The sequence below is a fragment of the Malaya genurostris genome, chromosome 1, assembly GCF_030247185.1.
Source record: "Malaya genurostris strain Urasoe2022 chromosome 1, Malgen_1.1, whole genome shotgun sequence".
Taxonomy (NCBI): Eukaryota; Metazoa; Arthropoda; class Insecta; order Diptera; family Culicidae; genus Malaya; species Malaya genurostris.
In genome coordinates, this window is record NC_080570.1 from 52,837,615 (window position 1) to 52,857,059 (window position 19,445).

Here is a 19,445-nt window from a genome sequence, read left to right on the forward strand (position 1 = left end):
ATAAATAAAACCGGAAGACAAAACGATAAATTAAAACCCGAATACAAATTAGAGTACAAAATCAGAAGACAAAACCAGAATACAAAATCAATAGACAATAACAGAATAAAAAACCAAAAGACTAAACCAGAAGCTAAAACCAGAAGTCAAAATCAGAAGACAAAACCAGAAGACAAAACTGGAAGACGAAACCAGAGAACAAAACCGGAAGACAAAACCAGAAGACAAAATCAGAATACAAAACCAGAAGACAAAACCAAAAGACAAAACCAGAAGATACAAAAATAAAATACAAATAAGTGCTTTAACGACCGGTTATGGGTTATTTTATTGTAATGAGCGGCTTTTCTCAGTCTAAAAAGTAAGGCAGATGATTTGTTTTTAAATTTGTAAATTTAAAAACAAATCGTCTGCCTTACTTTTTAGACTGAGAAAAGCCGTGCATTGTAATAAACTAAAATACAAAATCAGAAGACAAAACTAGAAGACAAAATCAAACGACAAAACCAGAAAACAAAATCAGAAAAAATATTAGAATACAAAATTAGAATACACAACCAAAAGACATAACCAGAAGATAAAACCAGAAAACAAAACCAGAAAACAAAATCAGAAAACAAAACCAGAAGACAAAACCAGACGACTAAATCAATAAATAAAACCGGAAGACAAAACGATAAATTAAAACCCGAATACAAATTAGAGTACAAAATCAGAAGACAAAACCAGAAGACAAAACTGGAAGACGAAACCTGAGAACAAAACCGGAAGACAAAACCAGAAGACAAAATCGGAATACAAAACCAGAAGACAAAACCAAAAGACAAAACAAGAAGATACAAAAATAAAATACAAATCGTCTGCCTTACTTTTTAGACTGAGAAAAGCAGTTCATTGTAATAAACTAAAATACAAAATCAGAAGACAAAACCAGAAGACAAAATCAAACGACAAAACCAGAAAACAAAATCAGAAAAAATATTAGAATACAAAACCAAAAGACAGAACTGGAAGACGAAACCAGAGAACAAAATCGGAAGACAAAACCAGAAGACAAAATCAGAATACAAAACCAGAAGACAAAACAAAAAGACAAAATCATCATACAAAGCGATAAAACAGAACTAGAATACAAAACCAGAATACAAAACTAGAAGACAAAACCAGAAAACAAAATCATAAGACAAAATCTGAAGATAAAACCAAAAAACAAAACCAGAACACAAAACTAGAAGACAAAATCGTAAGACAATACCAGAAGACATAACCAAAATACAAAACCAGAAGACAAAACTACAAGACAAAATAAGAATACAAAACGATAAAACAGAACTAGAATACAAAACCAGAATACAAAACTAGAAGACAAAACCAGAAGACAAAATTATATGACAAAATCAGAAGATAAAACTAAAAGACAAAACCAGAAGACAAAACAAAAAGACAAAACAAAAAGACAAAATCAGAATAGAAAACGATAAAACAGAACTAGAATACAAAACCAGAATACAAAACTAGAAGACAAAACCAGAAGACAAAACCATAAGACATAATCAGAAAATAGACCCAAAAGACAAAACCAGAACACAAAACCAGAACACAAAACTAGAAGACAAAGCAAGAAGATAAATCAGGAATCAGAACAAATTGGCTCAAATGGCACGTTCTCCTTGATATTTGGAGATTTGTGCCAGAATTCAATCCCAGAAGAAGAAGACAGGTTCAAATGGTAAGAAGAAAAAACCAGAAGACAAAACCATAAGACAAAACAAAAAGACAAAATCCGAATACAAAACGATAAAACAGAACTAGAATACAAAACCAGGATACAAAACTAGATGACAAAACTATAAGACAAAACTATAAGACAAAACTATAAGACAAAATCAGAAGATAAAACTAAAAGACAAAGCCAGAAGACAAAACAAAAAGACAAAATCATAATACAAAACGATAAAACAGAACTAGAATACAAATCCAGAATACAAAACTAGAAGACAAAACCAGAACACAAAACCAGAGCATAAAACTAGAAGACAAAACAAGAAAATAAAACCAGAAGATAAAACCTGAAGACATCATCTGAAGACAAAACCAGAATTCAATCCCAGAAGAAGAAGACAAGATCAAATGGTAAGAAGAAAAAAACCAGAAACTGGAAGACAAAACCAAAAGACAAACCAGAAAAAGAGGCGAGACCAGAAGACAAGACCAGTAATTCCCGTTAAGAAGTGTAGAGAGTAGAGAAGACCACAGAAGAGTAGAGATGAATAGAGAATAGTTGAGAAGAGTAGAGAATAGTTGAGAAGAGTAGAGAAGAGTAGAAAATAGTAGAGAAGAGTAGATAAGAGTAGAGAAGAGTAGAGAAGAGAAGTCTAGAGAATAGTAGAGAAGAGTAACCAAAAGTAGGTAAAAGTAGAGTAACCAAACCAAGAGTGTCATGTATAGAAACACGCTCTTGAAATCTAATTATCTATGTTTATCAGCATGTAATTCCAGAACCGAAAGTCGCATACGGATAAAATTCGACTCGGTTCTCTGGGATTGTAAATTCTTTCATTTGAATCTTAGTTTGTGAAAATTGGTGACGCGGTCTCTGAGAAAATGAAGTGCACTCTTTCCAGTTTTTTTTTTCTTGTAAATTTTATCCAGTTACTTCGGCACCGAAAGTCCGATCTAAATGAAATTCAATAACAGGTAGTTAATGAAAATCAATTCAGCCATTTTAGATAAAATCGAGTGCATATATTTGTTACACACATACACAGAGAGACATTTTCTGATCTCGACGAACTGAGTCGAATGATATATGACACTCGCTCCTCTGGGCGTCGGTTCAAAATTCAATATTCACAGTAATAGCATAAACTTTGTTTATGAGAAAGACAAAATGTAGTAACAAAGATAAAACAGCAATTACTAAGCAATTAATTAGCAACAAGAATTATCCATTACGTGACGATTTGGTTGAAGCTTGTTTCAAGAGGGATGCTCCGTTAGCTTAATATGAACTCTGTGAAGCACCCATAAAAATATTTGGAAAAATTAGCAACAAATATGAAACTTTAGTAAACAAATTAGCAACTAATTAGCAACAAACTATCCACCATTTTGCGATATTATTAGAGATAAGCACCCATCTCTAAGTCCCTGCTCATTTCCGAGACGGTTTAGTGGAAGTTTTTCAACACTGATTGCTCACAGAATGGTGTTTTCAGTTTACTAGAAAGTTTGGCAAAGTCCAACATTTGATTGATTGACTACAAGCTAGAGAATCGGACGTCGCTTTCCTAGCAAGAAATATCCGTTTTCACTTGAAGAATTTTCCTCGGAAATTCAGCTTGTCGTTTTCGTTTCATGCGAGTGAATATTGATGTCGGAAACATTTGCATTTTCCAGAAGCAGCAAATTCCTTCTTCTGTGTATTTTATTTTAGGGTTTTTGCCTGATGGTTAGGTATATTACTTTACTAGGACAATTGGTAACTGTTTTGCAGTACCTTCTCAATAACAGAAACTTTTCCCGTAAGCAATCATCGATATACGAAGCTGTCATGACACCACAAAAGGACTTAAAGGAAAAGTTTGGAGCTCTGCTGCCGGAACGTGCTCACGTGGTGATGGAAAGTTACTTCCTAACTCAGGGTGTTACGAACTCTCTCTGTTTGAACTTAGTTCGAACCGGACAAACTCTGAACAGTGACTGTGACAAAAGCACTGTCATCATACGGATGTCCATATTTGTTTCTTCAGTCTATTTGCACAAGTTGCGATGCAACTTGTCCGGTCCATTATTTAACCGTTCTCAAATGCAATACATACCAGTTCCGTATATCCTGGCTTCCTGTCGGTTGGTCGAATGGGGGGCAAGGTTTGTTATTCATTTTATTTTTTCTAGTCGCTCTGTACATTTTCGACTGCAAATGACTGATTTCAATTGATTCCGAATGCATTAGTCCCGTGCAAACGACACCTAAACCAGCTTTCAAGCTTCAACCGGCTGTCACCTCCTGGAACCACTTCGAACCGTCGGTTCCGTCGTCCTTACTTTGCCACACCGAACCGAATATGCGGTAGTTTGTTCGGACAGCATGAAATTAGTTTTTATAAACACACAACAGAAACACAGAATGTTCGTTACCGGCAACACAGGAAATAGCTGGTCCTGTCTGTACCGGGTGTGATAACTATTGAAAGTGAGGTGGCAGCAGCGGAAATAATAAATAAATTAAATTCATTGCACACCAACGACCACCGTCGCCGTTTGCCCGTCACCGGTCTGGCCCAGCCCGGACCGCGCGGCCGCCGATTACTCACAAACAAGGTGCTACATGGAATGTGGCGTGTCCGAAAAATTTATCACGAGGACAACTCTTTTTTTTTGAGTGTGTCTGCTCACAGAGGCATGAACATGGTCAGTTTCGGGAAGCCAATTCTATGCATGTGCGAATGCTACGAGGGTCGGTCGGTCGCTCCGTCCGAGAGGGTTGTGAGGCTGCAAACCGATTCATGTCGGCAGCTTTGTTTGCGTTTGCGTGTTGTTGTTGGAATTGTTGTCGCGGCTTAAATGCTGTGTTCCATTGATGGGTATTCAATCATTTTGTCTGTGTTTGGATTTTTCCAATGGCTAGCTTATGTCGTTTTCGTTTTTAAATTGCACTACACCGGTGTAGCGAAAGCTGCACTGAAACCGTTCGTTTTTGCCAATTGCACTACACCAGTGCTACACTTTTTCTGCACCGATACCACTGGTGTAGCACTCATCAAAAGTTTGGTGTAGCTCTGTGCAATGGAATCGTTTATTGTAGTCAATGGTTACTGTTTATGTTTTCGTCAGTTTTGTTCGTTTATGCATGCCTCAGTGTAGCACTGCACCGGTGTAGTGCAAATTAAAAACGAAAACGCCATTAGATTTTTCGACTTTTGATGTGATTCTCATTCATTCCCGCATAGCGTTTTGGCTACCTGGGCAGCCATGGCCACCAGAAGGCTACCAAAATTGATTCAGTGACGGTTGTCAAATCCAATTTGACAAAACAAAGTCGCCTGTATCCAAGTTAGCCGAGCGTTTTCATGATCTCACCTTCGCTGAAAATGTCAAAGATTTCAATGTGGAAAAATCCTGGTGGATACGGTTGTATCGTTTGAGTTGTATATCTGGCAGCGGTGAGGCAGTCGGTCACCAGAATGTCTGCCAGCCATATTTTTCCAGCTGGCAGCGTTTAGTCAGCCATCTGGCAGCCATGCGTATGCGGGTTGTTCTCTCTGAAAATGTTATTTTTCCATTAATTGTTTTGCATTATATCTTCTACAGCCCTTTTTTTTGTTTACTTTTCTCTAAAACAGTATCCGTTTTTTTCATCTATTTTCAGGTACATACCCATTTTCATACTGCAAAAGCGCATCCATCGTGAGTACACATTCCGATAAAATATAATCCTTTGATGTAGTTAATTTGAAATGCTTTGAGAAATTCCAGCAGCTTGCGTCGTTTGATGTGGAGTTAGGACTCGAGGGTGTTTGCATTTCCAGCATCGCTGGGCTGGGCTGCACGAATGGCGCTGTATTCCAAGGACTGCGGCTATCCAATTCGTGTAGCAGAGCTGCCGGCAGCTATGGAATAGAAGAACTTTTCACGCAATTCGTCTTAATTAAGATAGCATTCTCGGTTATTAAAAAGCAGTGCCAAAGGCAGAGTAAAGTTCCGGCAAATCGGGCTTCGGTTTAACTCACTGCTTTAACGGGAGTCTGTTGAAGAGAGAAAAAGATTGGTGAACCTGTACCTGCATTCTGTTTCAATTGAATTAATTTCAGCTTGTCAGATACTTTTATCAGCAACTGTTGCATGCGGCAGACAGGAGCAGGTTCGAAACAATTTATGATTCGAAACGAAATAGTTGAAGAGGAACTTTTACCGATGAACAATTATTCAGTGTCCTGAAATGAAAGAAATAAAACTCACACTCGAATACCAGCACAAATGCAGGCTGTTGGTTGCTCGAACTCGGAAGACTGAGCCAATTAGTGTTTCATAATAGACCCGCTGGTGCTTGTGGCAATTGGTTTTAAGGAAATTTTGAAAAAAAAACCCGCACCTGACTCGATCAAAAGTTTACCCAAAAAAACCTTTCCTAATCCACCTAGTGGTGTGATAATGCCAATTCTGTTTCTTCAAAACAGTCTCCCAAAAATATTTTTTATCTTTTTATTGAATAATTTATGACACTAATTTGGGCTCATTTTTGACACCAATTGATTCAGATTGAATCGAGTAGTTCACACAAGCATGCTTCAGTGTTCATGTCACATAGTAGGCATCATTTTTCCAACCAAGCGCTTGACATTTGCGTTACCTATTTGTATGAGAAGAGTGATGCTAATCTAAAAAACCCTTTTTAGGCCACTTAGTGTAATTTTCATAGATCTTGAAAAATCATATGGAATTTCCGAAATCGAAAAAAATGTTGATGTCGAAAGTCTGAAACGTTTTTTCAAATCGACTTTATTTTTTTTCCATAAATACGTTTATTTCTTAAAGCAGTTCACATAAGTTTTTCTTCGCCGTAGCATCACTTTTACATAAAATTCTTATCCTAATATAATTCTAAAATAGTCACAACGATTTAAATCTATTAAAACATATTCCTCTTATTGCTTAAATATCATATTAAGTAATTCGTCATTAATTATGAAATCTACTCGGAAATATTATTTGAACCGAACGATTAACTTCTATAAATTATAAAATAAGCTGTTATTTTCAGACATTTTGTTGATAATTTCATAAACTATTTCGAGTTTGTTTGTATCATTACATAATTTCTATTCTAATTTAGCTATTGGTTGAACTCATGGTCGCAGCTGGAATCAAAACTAAGTCTTGAAAGGGTTCTTTATTAAACTGAAACTCCAATTTTCTTTGTGAAATGATAAAGAAGTTTCATGTATGGAAGGTCACGACAAGCAAAAATGTCTCGAACTGGGACATTGGATAGTCTACCTTGGGTACGCAAAGAATTTATTAGTTGAGATCTGACATCACGATATTCCACGCATGTCCAAACGACATGATCAATATCGCAATAACCTTCCGCCACAAGCACAATGCTTAGTCTCGGAGAGCCCAATTCGAAGGAGATGTGCGTCTGACGTGTAGTGATTGGACATAAAAAATCGACTCTATGGGACTCGAGGTGCTTAAACTTTTGAACAATAGCGCTTTACGAAATTAGAGGTGATCCTAAAATATTGGCACTCTTGTATACATTAGAGCGGTAAAAAACAACCTGTTTTGACGGTTACGTCACTTATAACATTATATCTCCGGAACCAAAAGTCACAGCCATTGGATCTTCGAACTCCATCAATGGCCTAACAATAGATTTCAAACGGGCTCAAACCTGTTAAAATCTGTTTGGCCATCTCCGAGAAACTTGCGCGATAAAAAAACAACGCGTTTTGTCGTTTACGTCACTTATACAATCATATCTCCGGAACCAAAAGTCACAGCCGTTTGTTCTTTGAACTTGATCAATGGCTCGACATTAGCTTTCAAACGAGCATAAGTGTTTTGAGAAAATTTGAGCGTGTATAAATTTCTTCGAAAAGTGTGCACACACACAGACATTTTCCGATCTTGTCGAACTGAGTCGATTGGTATAAACCCCACTATGGATCTCCGAGGCTCCGTTCGAAAGTCGGGTTTTCCAGAGCCTTTCTTTAGAGAAAGGCAAAAATTTCTGTCCTCGTTCTTTACTCGATCCTGTTAGATTAATTTCTCTGGTTCGGTATCGGGTTCGAATACTTGAAATTAGACCAGTTTTTGCCTTAAAAAATGCCTTACTCTTTGCTATACGAGGCTGGGTGTCAATTTAAAAAATGCAAAACTAACCGCGTAACCTTCTTCTGTCATAATTTTGACCGCCTATAACCCATTCATTTGGGGATGGATTTTGTAGAATTTAACAACAAATCGATTCGGAAACATTTAACTCAAACTTATGGGGTAACGTAGTTTAAGTATTTCAATATTGCATACCATTGAAAAATTGGTTTGAACTGACCTATGTTTTCACGAACCAATCACAGTGCGTGAATGATGTCATCCTCTGGTTCGATTTGCGAAGTATGAACTATCGCACACAAGGGAATCTATAAATATATGCCCGAATACTTTTCTGCTTTAGTTAACCCCTGGCTGTGAGCGAGCATGTCTCGTAGGCCGGCGAAGGTGTTTGAGTAGTGAGTGAATGAAAGTCACATCCATTCGCTCACTGGATAGTCGCTTTTGTATGTGTGCTTCAGTATAGTATACACTGGGATCTCTTTTTATGCGGATTTGTTTTCCATGCGGTTTCGTTTTACGCGAATTTTCAAAGTTACGCGGTTTTTTTTCGGCATCAAAAAAAAAATTCCATTTTGGAAGTCTCCAAATTTTTCTATGTTCCAAAGTCGATCAACAAAAAAAAATTTTTTTGAGGTTATACCAGATTTGGACGTTACATGCATTTCTAAGATATTTGGCATTAAATTTTTTTTTTAGTTTGGAGTTGTTTTACACGGATTTCCGAAGTTACGCGGTTTTTTTACGCAAATTTCCGAAGTTACGCGCTTTTTTGCGAGGTTTTTGTACGCGGTTCGTATTCCCTGCGTAAAAAGAGACCTCAGTGTAGTAGTATTTTATTTGGTTCTCCGGTCAATTTAGAATGATCGGCGAAAAAGCTAACTTGAAGCACTTGTATCTCGGTAATTTGCTGATAGATTTGAACAATTCCATGCGGAATCGGCTGACTGTTGGCACGACCCCCTTTGATTTGCATGAAACTTCGCATGTGTGTTCGTTATAGCAAATGAAGTATTTTCCACTAGTCTAGAGTTTTTTTCCCACTCTAGACTAATTTCTGAAAAAGGCGTATGTGTTTTAAGTATATTTTCAAACAATAAAAACTAGAAATCTATTGCTTCTACAAAAAATATGTCTAAGAAGTTGTAAGTAATCAATTTAACCTTCTAAAAAATATGCACAAAAAAAGTAATCTTCCGATTTTTCGTGAAATCGAAAATAAAATCTATTTTTCAAAATTCTTAGTTATTTTACCGCACGATTTTTTGAATTTTATATCACAAAAACGTTAAGTTACAAGGAAACTAAAGAATGTTTTAGAAAGTAGGAGAGATGATAAGCAAAAAAGTTTTCTGAGGAAAATCTTTTTAACAATTTTCAAAAAACTATGTTTTTATACCAATGAAATATTATTCTCCAAGTTTCGTTCAATGAAAAAGCACATAGAAAGCTACTTCCTAAATGCAGTCATTTTCGAGATATACAAGGAACTATATGAGTCATTTTCGAGATGTAGGAGAAAATTGATATTTCATGAGAATATGACCTCTTTTAAAATTAGTCTGGGTTCTTCTTTGCCAAATTTATTATTTTTGTATTCCTCATGAAATTTTAAATTAATTATTCTTTGACATCAAGAAGATACCGACAGCTGTGTTCGAGATATTTTAAAAACAAAATCGAAGAAAAATCGCAGGTTTTTTAAAAATCACAAGTTTTACAAGGGAGTGACCGCCATGTTGAAACAATACCTACTTTTAGGCATAAAAGTTTACCTATGATATAAAATATTACCCACATCCAACTATAAAAGCACAGTTTTTAAATACAAAGCGAATAAAATACCTCAAGCTACATCGAGATATGATTTAGAAGAAATACCATTAGCAGCTTCACTCGTCTCAGCATCCTCCAAGACACAGTGATGTAGCGGATGATTTGAGGAATCAAAATGTTGAGGTTAAATAAAGGTATTTCTGGAATCAATGTATCTCATATAGCACTTAGAAACTTCAGATCAGACAACTATCGTCAAGAAAAGTAGTTCAAGTCCGTTGAAGGCACCAGAAAACAACTATTCGACCATCCACCACAAAATGAATCTGAAGAACTTCGGATAGTGAAAGCTAAGGCTGACCATCTCTAGCCCAAACCCGACCGGTATCCATCGGGTTCGGGTTCGAGTCGGACTCGGTTACGGGTCGGGTTCGGGTTTCGGCTACAAATACCCGAAACCCGAAACCCGATCATCTCTACCAAAAAGATAGTAGTATCAGGGTCGACTTGGTTAAACTTTGCACACGTCTCCAATGTGACAAACCATTTGTTTTGCACGAATGGAGAGACCATATTGACTCAAGAATGATTTTTGAAAAGGGGGAAGACATTTTTGCATGAAAGTTTCTTCAAATTGTTGTGAAACTCGGAAATTGTTATTGGTAGAAAAATGGAATCCAAAAATATATGATAGGAAATCGATTGGGCACTCAGATTACAGAATAAACATGTTTCCATGTCATTTGAAGAGGAAAAAGGCTTACTTTTTACGCCCAAATTTATGCTAAGTGCACATACCGGTTTCTAAATTCATTTTACGTTTCGTCTTTGACTCATCGATGCGTAGCAGTTTATGTTGAACTGCTAGAGCGACCCGACGGCTCAACACAAAAACCGCTGGGCAGACGTAGAGTTAATGCTATTTGCAAAACACTTTTTTCTATAGGCTACCTGCATATCTCGAAATAGCGATTAAAGCGACACCTTGTGAGGGCTGGCGTCGTCAGCGCGGTACTCTTTAATATCCTTAGCCATGGTTTTACAAACTAAACTCGACTATTTTAATTAATATTATTTGCATAATCAGATGAAGTATGAGCACGGCTATTGCAAATCTCTTTCAAACCGTAAAATTTTCTAGTTTTCGTCATAAATCGTTGAGGAAGGGAATATAATAAGGAAGAGCGAAATGACAATGGGTTTCTCCAGGGAACTGTTTTGCGCATCAATAGCTCACTAAAACGCGAAAATTTGTATTATCCCTGTATTAACGACTCTTGATCGAGCTCGATCAAACGACCAGCTCGACGAGATCGGAAAATGTTTCTCTGTGTGTGTAGAATGCTGAACCAATTTAAACAAACTTAGATTCGTTTGAAAGCTACTATTGAGCTATAGGTGAAGTTTGAAGATCAAGTGGCTATCCTTACCAGTTCCAGAGATATGATGATATAAGTGACGTAAACGACGAGTCAGTTTTTATCTACCAGTGATTGTTTTATTTTAGACTCGTGCGTTATCATTTGTTTTAGATAGAAATTATGAAGGAACATTTTTACACCTCCCAACAGGTTTTGGGAACAACTAACGCATATTAGAGTGTTACGTTTGGTAACGAATCTCATTTCCAAAAGTGTATTTTCATATTTATTTAAGGCCTGAGCACAGTGGGTCGCGTATAAATTGTGAATCGACCACGTGGTTCCCTCAATTCTCTTTTTCGTCTGTGTGCTTAAGAAAGTTATAATGGAAAAACTACATATTGGGAGTCTCATATCAATTATGCTCCTTATATCGACACCGATGCATTTTAAAGGGCCCATGTGTTCGACATATTTTCTTGTAGTAACATGTTCTATAATTCTTCAAAATGCTCGAATTCACTACTAATGTATGCAAATTAAAACTTATAACTCACTTCTAAGTGGATTAATGACAACTTTGATTTTATTCAAAGAAAAAGACAGTTCCAAACAAAAGTTTTTCTGAATGCAATGCAGTCCCAAAATCAAACAGAAAACGTATTTTGTATTTCGTATCTGAAACTCAAACAGAAAACGTATTTTGATGTGGTTGGGACCACTGAGTACTCTGTTTAAAGTGAATGGATTTTTGGTTTTGAAACTATACAATCCAATTATTGGAATTACAAAAAACTGAAAATTTTGGCATCTAACTATGTATAACTTAAAAAAGTAAACATCAAACCGCAAAACAAATCAGTTACGTATTGGCTGACGAGAAGATTTGCGACTAGTCTCGCCATCTCTGAGATCTTGACCTCTTTGTGAACAACACGTAACTCACCACAAACACACGATCATTTGCTCAATTCGTCTAGCTGAACCGGTTTGCCCTTCGGGCATCGGATAATTTTCCCAAAATTCAAGCGAATCCTATTCTTAATTTTTTATATTTACAAAAATATTGTGAAAACTCATAAAAAAAAATCTGGTTTCTGCAGATAATACGAACAGAAGCGTTCAAAATTCCAGTTGCGTGTATGTAGATGAAGAAAATAGAGACCATTGTAAACTTTGTAAGCTATCACACTTTGTTGGACATTTCAAAAGCTCGATGCAGCGCACCGCGCTGGAGACGCTATGCGCCACTTGGTGGCGCTTCCGGAGCTGCGCAAGTAGCCTATTACAACGAAGTGTAATGTCTAAACTGACGTCTCAGACGAAACATATTTTGTCTAGCTAGCCAGATTGCTACGCACTGATGAGTCAAAGACGAAAGGTAAAATCAATGCTTTCATGCGTTTTGTTTATGTATGCAAACAGTCCTAGTCCAGGACTCATGGAGGTGTACCTCAATCGAATTCCGATGACACGTTTTGTATACAGAGAAAATCATGTCACCGTTCCATCGTTTAACCCCGTCGCAATGCAATGTTTCCATCAAATGGATTCAAACATTACAGAATGACTTTTTATCCCTTGCAAATTGCAAGCAATCCAGGCGTATTTATTTTATGTGTTTTTGTTTTATGATTACAATTAACATTTTTCGAGCTTATCGATACTCCAGTTTGCACCCACTGTCTTCAATTTTTTTTCTATAGACGCTACCTTAAATCCACATTTGATGTTTTAATTTGATTGGTGTCTCGCAATTGCAGAGAGCTGAAATTATTCATAGCTTTTAAAACAGGCTCTAAGTAATTCGTAAAAGTTCTGCACGGAAAGACCGAAATCAGCATTTTGGCGAAAAAATTAGTTGATTTTCTGATTTTAGTTAGTTATTTTTTGAGACAACTAAAAAAGTCTTACTTTTGCTAATTTAGATTTTCTAATTCTAGTTCCCTTAATAATAATAAAATATTTGTTGAAATGGCTATTTTTTTAGTTGAATTCACCAATTGTACGTGCTGTCATTTCTTGGCTAAGGCACACTTCATATCCATTCAACTAATTTCTTAGTTAAATTAGAGAAATAAACCGTTGTTTTCAACCAACATAAATGGTTGAATTGGTTTCTGCAATTCGCAGCTATATGGCGCTCTGTCACCGAAAAAACGTTAACACCGTAATGACTACTAGCCACTAGATGGCACACTACTACCGAAAAAAATTTCTGTCGCGGTTATCTTTTCTATATTGGCAGGTATAAATACGATGTTGTATTGGAGAAAAAGACATAAGCGAAACATAAACTTCTTTTTGAAAATTTTACTTCTATATCACTGTTTTCTTCATTCGACTTCGCGAAATCGACTCACTCACTGAAAACTTTGAGCACTCGGAAAACAAAAACCGAATACAAGTAGAACACCGGACGGCATAGTCGGAAGATTGAAAGATACAAAATACTTTATTTGACATATACAATTAGAGTGCAACATTCGAAACTCACTTCACTGTTCCGCGTAAAAACATTATTACCCACAATCGCTTCAAATGCGCACAAATTCTGAATAAATACACTTTCCACTAACAGTTTACGTCATTTTTTCATATCGGTTTAGAAATTTATATATGGATATATCGTAACACATGCGAAAAACATCTAAACAATTTGCAAGCAGTTTCAACAAGGCTGTCCCTTTTAGCTTTTTAATGGATTGTTTTGCTTTGACACTTCTCATGAGTTTTTGGCTAATAAATTTGTTAATAAAACCAATTTCATTTTTGTTTTCTTTGTCCTGTCCTTCAGTAATGATGGTGATAGATAAATAGAAACAAATTTTCTGATTTTAATAACGAAATTAGTTGTCAATGAGAATTTCGTGTTGGATTGAAATTTTGCTGGTTTGTGTCCAGAATATTCGCCAACTAAACACATTCTCTAAAAATAAGAGATTTTTTCAGCAAAGTGAATTCTCAATTTTAACTAATTTTATAGTTATTTTTAAAATTTTGTTGTTAAAATCAACTAATTCAAAAACAGTAATACGAATTAGGCGCAGAGCTAATTTCGGTCGTTCCGTGTGAGTATTTCGCTTTCAAGTGTATATGTTAAAATACCGACTACTTTTAGCAAAACAGTCGTCGCTTATTGTTGGTTGCTGATATATGGTTGCTCAAAGTGGGACAAACTTTTAAACTGGTGTGCTTGATAACTAAAGAACAGCTTGACCAATTTGAAAAATTTTAATGTTGGATTGAAGCATTTTAAATTTACAAGTATTTGATAAAAATATGAAAATTTTAATTTAGATTTTGTAAAAACCTTTTTGTTCAGCCGAACTATGTTTCGTAGAGTACTCAAAACCAAAAAAAAACAACATAAACTGTTATGCACTGACGAGTCGGAGACGAAACATAAAGTATAAACATATAATATTTTTTGTTCCAGAAAAAACGCTCGAGGCTCTATAATGCACACCGTTTATCTCTGTGAGAATAACATGACCCATTTTTTTGTTTCTATTACATGGTCTTTAACCTTCAGGTAATTCGCTTTTTGGATCAGAAAAACTTCATGACCCTATAAGTGTTGGGTTGGGAATCGAAACCATGTCCCACTTTGAGCAACTTCATGTCAGGATAACAAATTGATATTTTTACATAAAATGTATGCTGAAGCAGTTTCTAATCAAAAATTTCTACTTGAAAAGGGGACGAGTGTAGCGTGATTGGTAAGACAATTGTCTTTCACGCAGCCTACCTGGGTTCGAATCCCAACCCCGCACCCCGAGCTAAGAAATTTTTCTGGCCCGAGAGGCGCTTGGCCACGGTGTTAAAATCTCGATATGAAAAAAAATCGACATGAAAACTGAAAATAGAGTAACCAATAGTTATTTTCAAAAATGGTGTTACACATTTCAGGTGTAACACCTTCCCTTTTTTATCGACAGTAATCAAATTAACAAAAAATGTGAGTTTTAAATTTGAGTTGAAAATGGAATCATTTGAAAATCATTGAAGAAATGACTTTTTGCTTCTAGTTTGATTTTTAAAATATTTTTTTAGTTCTTAAAAAACACTCGACTTATTCGTGCATATATTGCGTTTGATTGAATTTCCAGAATTTCTTATTCGACTCTATTTCTGTGCAGTTGACAGTTTCCGAGCCACAGTGATGCGGCCCCACCTTTTGGTTTCACGAAAGTGTCAGGATTTGGCATCATACCACTACGCGAAACCGATGAGGGTGCGAGAGCAACGAAGTTGGTTTTATGTCAAAAGAGTCAAATCCGTCAAACTCCAATAAAAAAATTTTAGTTATTATGAAGAACACGCTCCGGAAAAGAGTGTAGGTCTTCTAAAACGACGAGAATCTGAAGAAAGACGAGAATCAACTACGCTAAAACAAGGCCAATGTGTGTGTATTGATACCCTGAGAGTTCCGATGCATCTTTAAGTTGCTTGTTTGTGGTTATTTTTGTCTGTAATTTTTTTCAGTTCACTTCAGTTCAGAATGGAAGGAAGTGGTCGTAAAAGTGGCCCAATGAACAGAAAAATGGCTAGAAAAGGTCTGCAAGAGCTCAAGAACCGTCCAAACATGCCAATTCGAGATCGGTTTTGTATAGAAAATCGTGAAGCATGTTTGGTTTTATATGTTTACAATGTGCTAAAAGCCCCACACCGGAATGAAAAGTAAAATATCATTGCGAATGCTTCCAATAAATCGTGCTTAATAGTAGTGGATGATGAAACTAACATCAAGACCGACTTCCGACAAGTGCATTTTGTTGCCAAATCTAACTTCGATATTCGAAACGACGTTGGAGAAAAAATAACGAATTATCGTAATTTGTAAACCAAAAATGCTGATCTGTTTGGTGATTTGCGGATGTGGTGAAATAAGTGCTACTTTCGTCACTCCCGGAACAATTAACCGTGTGGTTTACACAGCAGATTGCATCTAGATGTATCTTCTGTCGTTCATAGGAATACACAAATGATTAACTCTGTTTTGGCTTGATCTAGCATCTTGCCACTACGTTCGAAACGTGTTGGAATGGTACCGAGCCACCGGAGTCTATTTTGTGGCTAAAGATTTGAATCTAAAGATTTGGTAGGCCAAATGCGGCGGACTTCACCGAATCAAAAAGTAGAGTGAGAAGGAAGGTGTGGGATATATCGTAATTCGTAACTCGTTAGTAGTTTTTCATTCTTTTTTTCTAAAAAATCCAACAATCGGGTTAATTTTGGTGAGTAAATACTGGTGCGCAATCTTTATTGCTATGTTCGTGTATTACTTTACTATGAAATAAAAAACCCCTTTCGGTTGTTTTTTTACCATACTCCAAAAAAAATGGTGTGAAAATATTCGCTCCGACAAATAACCAAAAAAAGTTATCGGAACGCTTCACAACAAGCATACGAACATGAGTTATGTTTCGAGCTGAGTCTGCTGTTGGTCGGTTTTGTGTCGGCACCCAGTGAGGATGTAAGCTGAAAATATCGATATCAAAGCACCGTTTTTTTGTTTCGTACAGAAAATGATGTGTAATATTCTTCCATCACAAACAATCATCGTTGATTAGAATTCATATTGTAAATATGGTAACCTTTTACTGTACAGACCCTGAAGGTCGCCCGGGAATGGAAAAAATAAAATATCCGGTCAGCTTCGAAGCTTTCCTATTTGTACAATCTGTCGGAGTTTCCAGTTTGTTGGTTTTGCAGTTCGCAAAACCACTCTCACTGACTGACAGCAAATCATGTAAGCATACACTTTCTGATTTAGATTGCATTTGAATGGTAAATATTGTTTTTCCCTTCGGTGTTTCCCTCTGGCGTCGAAATTTACTGAAAAAGTAAATGAACTAGGGCATAGTGGGAACGGTGCTATTTTTTTCTTCTTCATTCCAACAGCACCGGAACGTTAGTCTAGCAGAATGCAACTGTTTATTAAAGTAAAATAAACTTTCTATAAGAGTGCTGGCAACATTGAAAGTAGTTTTTATTTACTCAATAGTAAATTTCGAAGTTAATAATTTATTTATTTATTAATATTTAATGTGATTCCTGTTATTGCTTTGGACTGGGAAGTAGGTAACGGCCTTGCATAGATGAGCATGTGCCGAAGTTCTGTTCAATTAGATTGTTTTCAGAGTAGAGTTGTTCTTCACACTGTAAATGGATTAATGGCTCCTGGACAAAGATGAAAAATTGGACCAAGATGTGATCAGTGAACCAATCATCCCTTTGTCTTCATTGGATCCGAATGGGAACAATTAACTTCCTATGAGATCTAGCGAAGAAAGTTTTTATTCTGGTTTTACGGTAATCTTAAAACTGTTCAAAGAGAACGAAATGTTTATCCTATGTGTGAGGTTGCGAATCGAACCCAGTTGGGTTTCATGAGAAAGGTCCTCGTCTCATCCGCTACACTATGCCCTTTCCCTGTTTTTACCCAGTAAACCCAAGGTAAAAGGGGAGAATATAGATATCGAAGATGGACAATATGAGATAAAAATCGAATGCTTTAAAATAATTGTCAATTGTATATTTACAAAACGGGTGGTCAAATCGTCTTTGGTATATCTTAGGGAACATAATTTGAAATCTGAAAGTCTAATAGGACATATGTAGAAATAGTTGATAGTAAATAGGAACTAATAGATAAGACATAGAACTTATAACTTGGAACTTAAAACTTAGAACTTTATACTTTGAACTTTGATCTTTGAACCTAGAATTTAGAACCTAGAACTTAGAACTTAGAACTTAGAACTTATAACTTAGAACTTAGAACTTAGAACTTAGAACTTAGAACTTAGAACTTAGAACTTAGAACTTAGAACTTAGAACTTAGAACTTAGAACTTAGAACTTAGAACTTAGAACTTAGAACTTAGAACTTAGAACTTAGAACTTAGAACTTAGAACTTAGAACTTAGAACTTAGAACTTAGAACTTAGAACTTAGAACTTAGAACTTAGAACTTAGAACTTAGAACTTAGAACTTAGAACTTAGAACTTAGAACTTAGAACTTAGAACTTAGAACTTAAAACTTAGAACTTAAAACTTAGAACTTAGAACTTAGAATTTAGAACTTAGAATTTAGAACTTAGAACTTAAAACTTAGAACTCAGAATTTAGAATTTAGAATTTAGAATTTAGAATTTAGAATTTAGAATTTAGAATTTAGAATTTGGAATTTAGAATTTAGAATTTAGAATTTAGAATTTAGAATTTAGAATTTAGAATTTAGAATTTAGAATTTAGAATTTAGAATTTAGAATTTAGAATTTAGAATTTAGAATTTATAACTTAGAACTTAGAATTTAGAACTTAGAACTTAAAACTTAGAACTTAGAACTTAGGACTTAGAACTGAGAACTTAGAACTTAGAACTTAGGACTTAGAACTGAGAACTTAGAATTTAGAACTTAGAATTTAGAACTTAAAACTTAGAACTTAGAACTTAGAACTTAGAATTTAAAACATAGAATTTAGAACTTAAAACTTAGAACTTAGAACTTAGAACTTAGGACTTAGAACTGAGAGCTTAGAACTCAGAATTTAGAATTTAGAATTTAGAATTTAGAATTTAGAATTTAGAATTTAGAATTTAGAATTTAGAATTTAGAATTTAGAATTTAGAATTTAGAATTTAGAATTTAGAATTTAGAATTTAGAATTTAGAATTTAGAATTTAGAATTTAGAATTTAGAATTTAGAATTTAGAATTTAGAATTTAGAATTTAGAATTTAGAATTAAGAATTTAGAATTTAGAATTTAGAATTTAGAATTTAGAATTTAGAATTTAGAATTTAGAATTTAGAATTTAGAATTTAGAATTTAGAATTTAGAATTTAGAATTTAGAATTTAGAATTTAGAATTTAGAATTTAGAATTTATAACTTAGAACTTAGAATTTAGAACTTAGAACTTAAAACTTAGAACTTAGAACTTAGGACTTAGAACTGAGAACTTAGAACTTAGAACTTAGGACTTAGAACTGAGAACTTAGAATTTAGAACTTAGAATTTAGAACTTAAAACTTAGAACTTAGAACTTAGAACTTAGAACTTAGAATTTAAAACATAGAATTTAGAACTTAAAACTTAGAACTTAGAACTTAGAACTTAGGACTTAGAACTGAGAGCTTAGAACTTAGAACTTAGAACTTAGGACTTAGAACTGAGAACTGAGAACTTAGAACTTAGAACTTTGAACTTTGAACTTTGAACTTTGAACTTTGAACTTTGAACTTTGAACTTTGAACTTTGAACTTTGAACTTTGAACTTTGAACTTTGAACTTTGAACTTTGAACTTTGAACTTTGAACTTTGAACTTTGAACTTTGAACTTTGAACTTTGAACTTTGAACTTTGAACTTTGAACTTTGAACTTTGAACTTTGAACTTTGAACTTTGAACTTTGAACTTTGAACTTTGAACTTTGAACTTTGAACTTTGAACTTT

General features: G+C 35.1%; 1 protein-coding gene across 5 annotated transcripts in view; it reads left to right on the top strand.

Moving 5' to 3' along the window:
* The window catches only part of LOC131439540 (cadherin-87A), a 764,232-nt gene that overhangs the window by 303,542 nt on the left and 441,245 nt on the right, over positions 1 to 19,445 (top strand). Inside the window, exon 4 of one of the 5 annotated variants that reach the window (XM_058610709.1) lies at positions 5,372 to 5,409. The exons of the other annotated variants lie outside the window; for them this stretch is intronic. The gene's annotated coding sequence lies outside the window, so the exon portion shown is untranslated. The remainder of the gene's footprint in view (positions 1 to 5,371; positions 5,410 to 19,445) is intronic. 5 annotated transcript variants of the gene reach the window in all.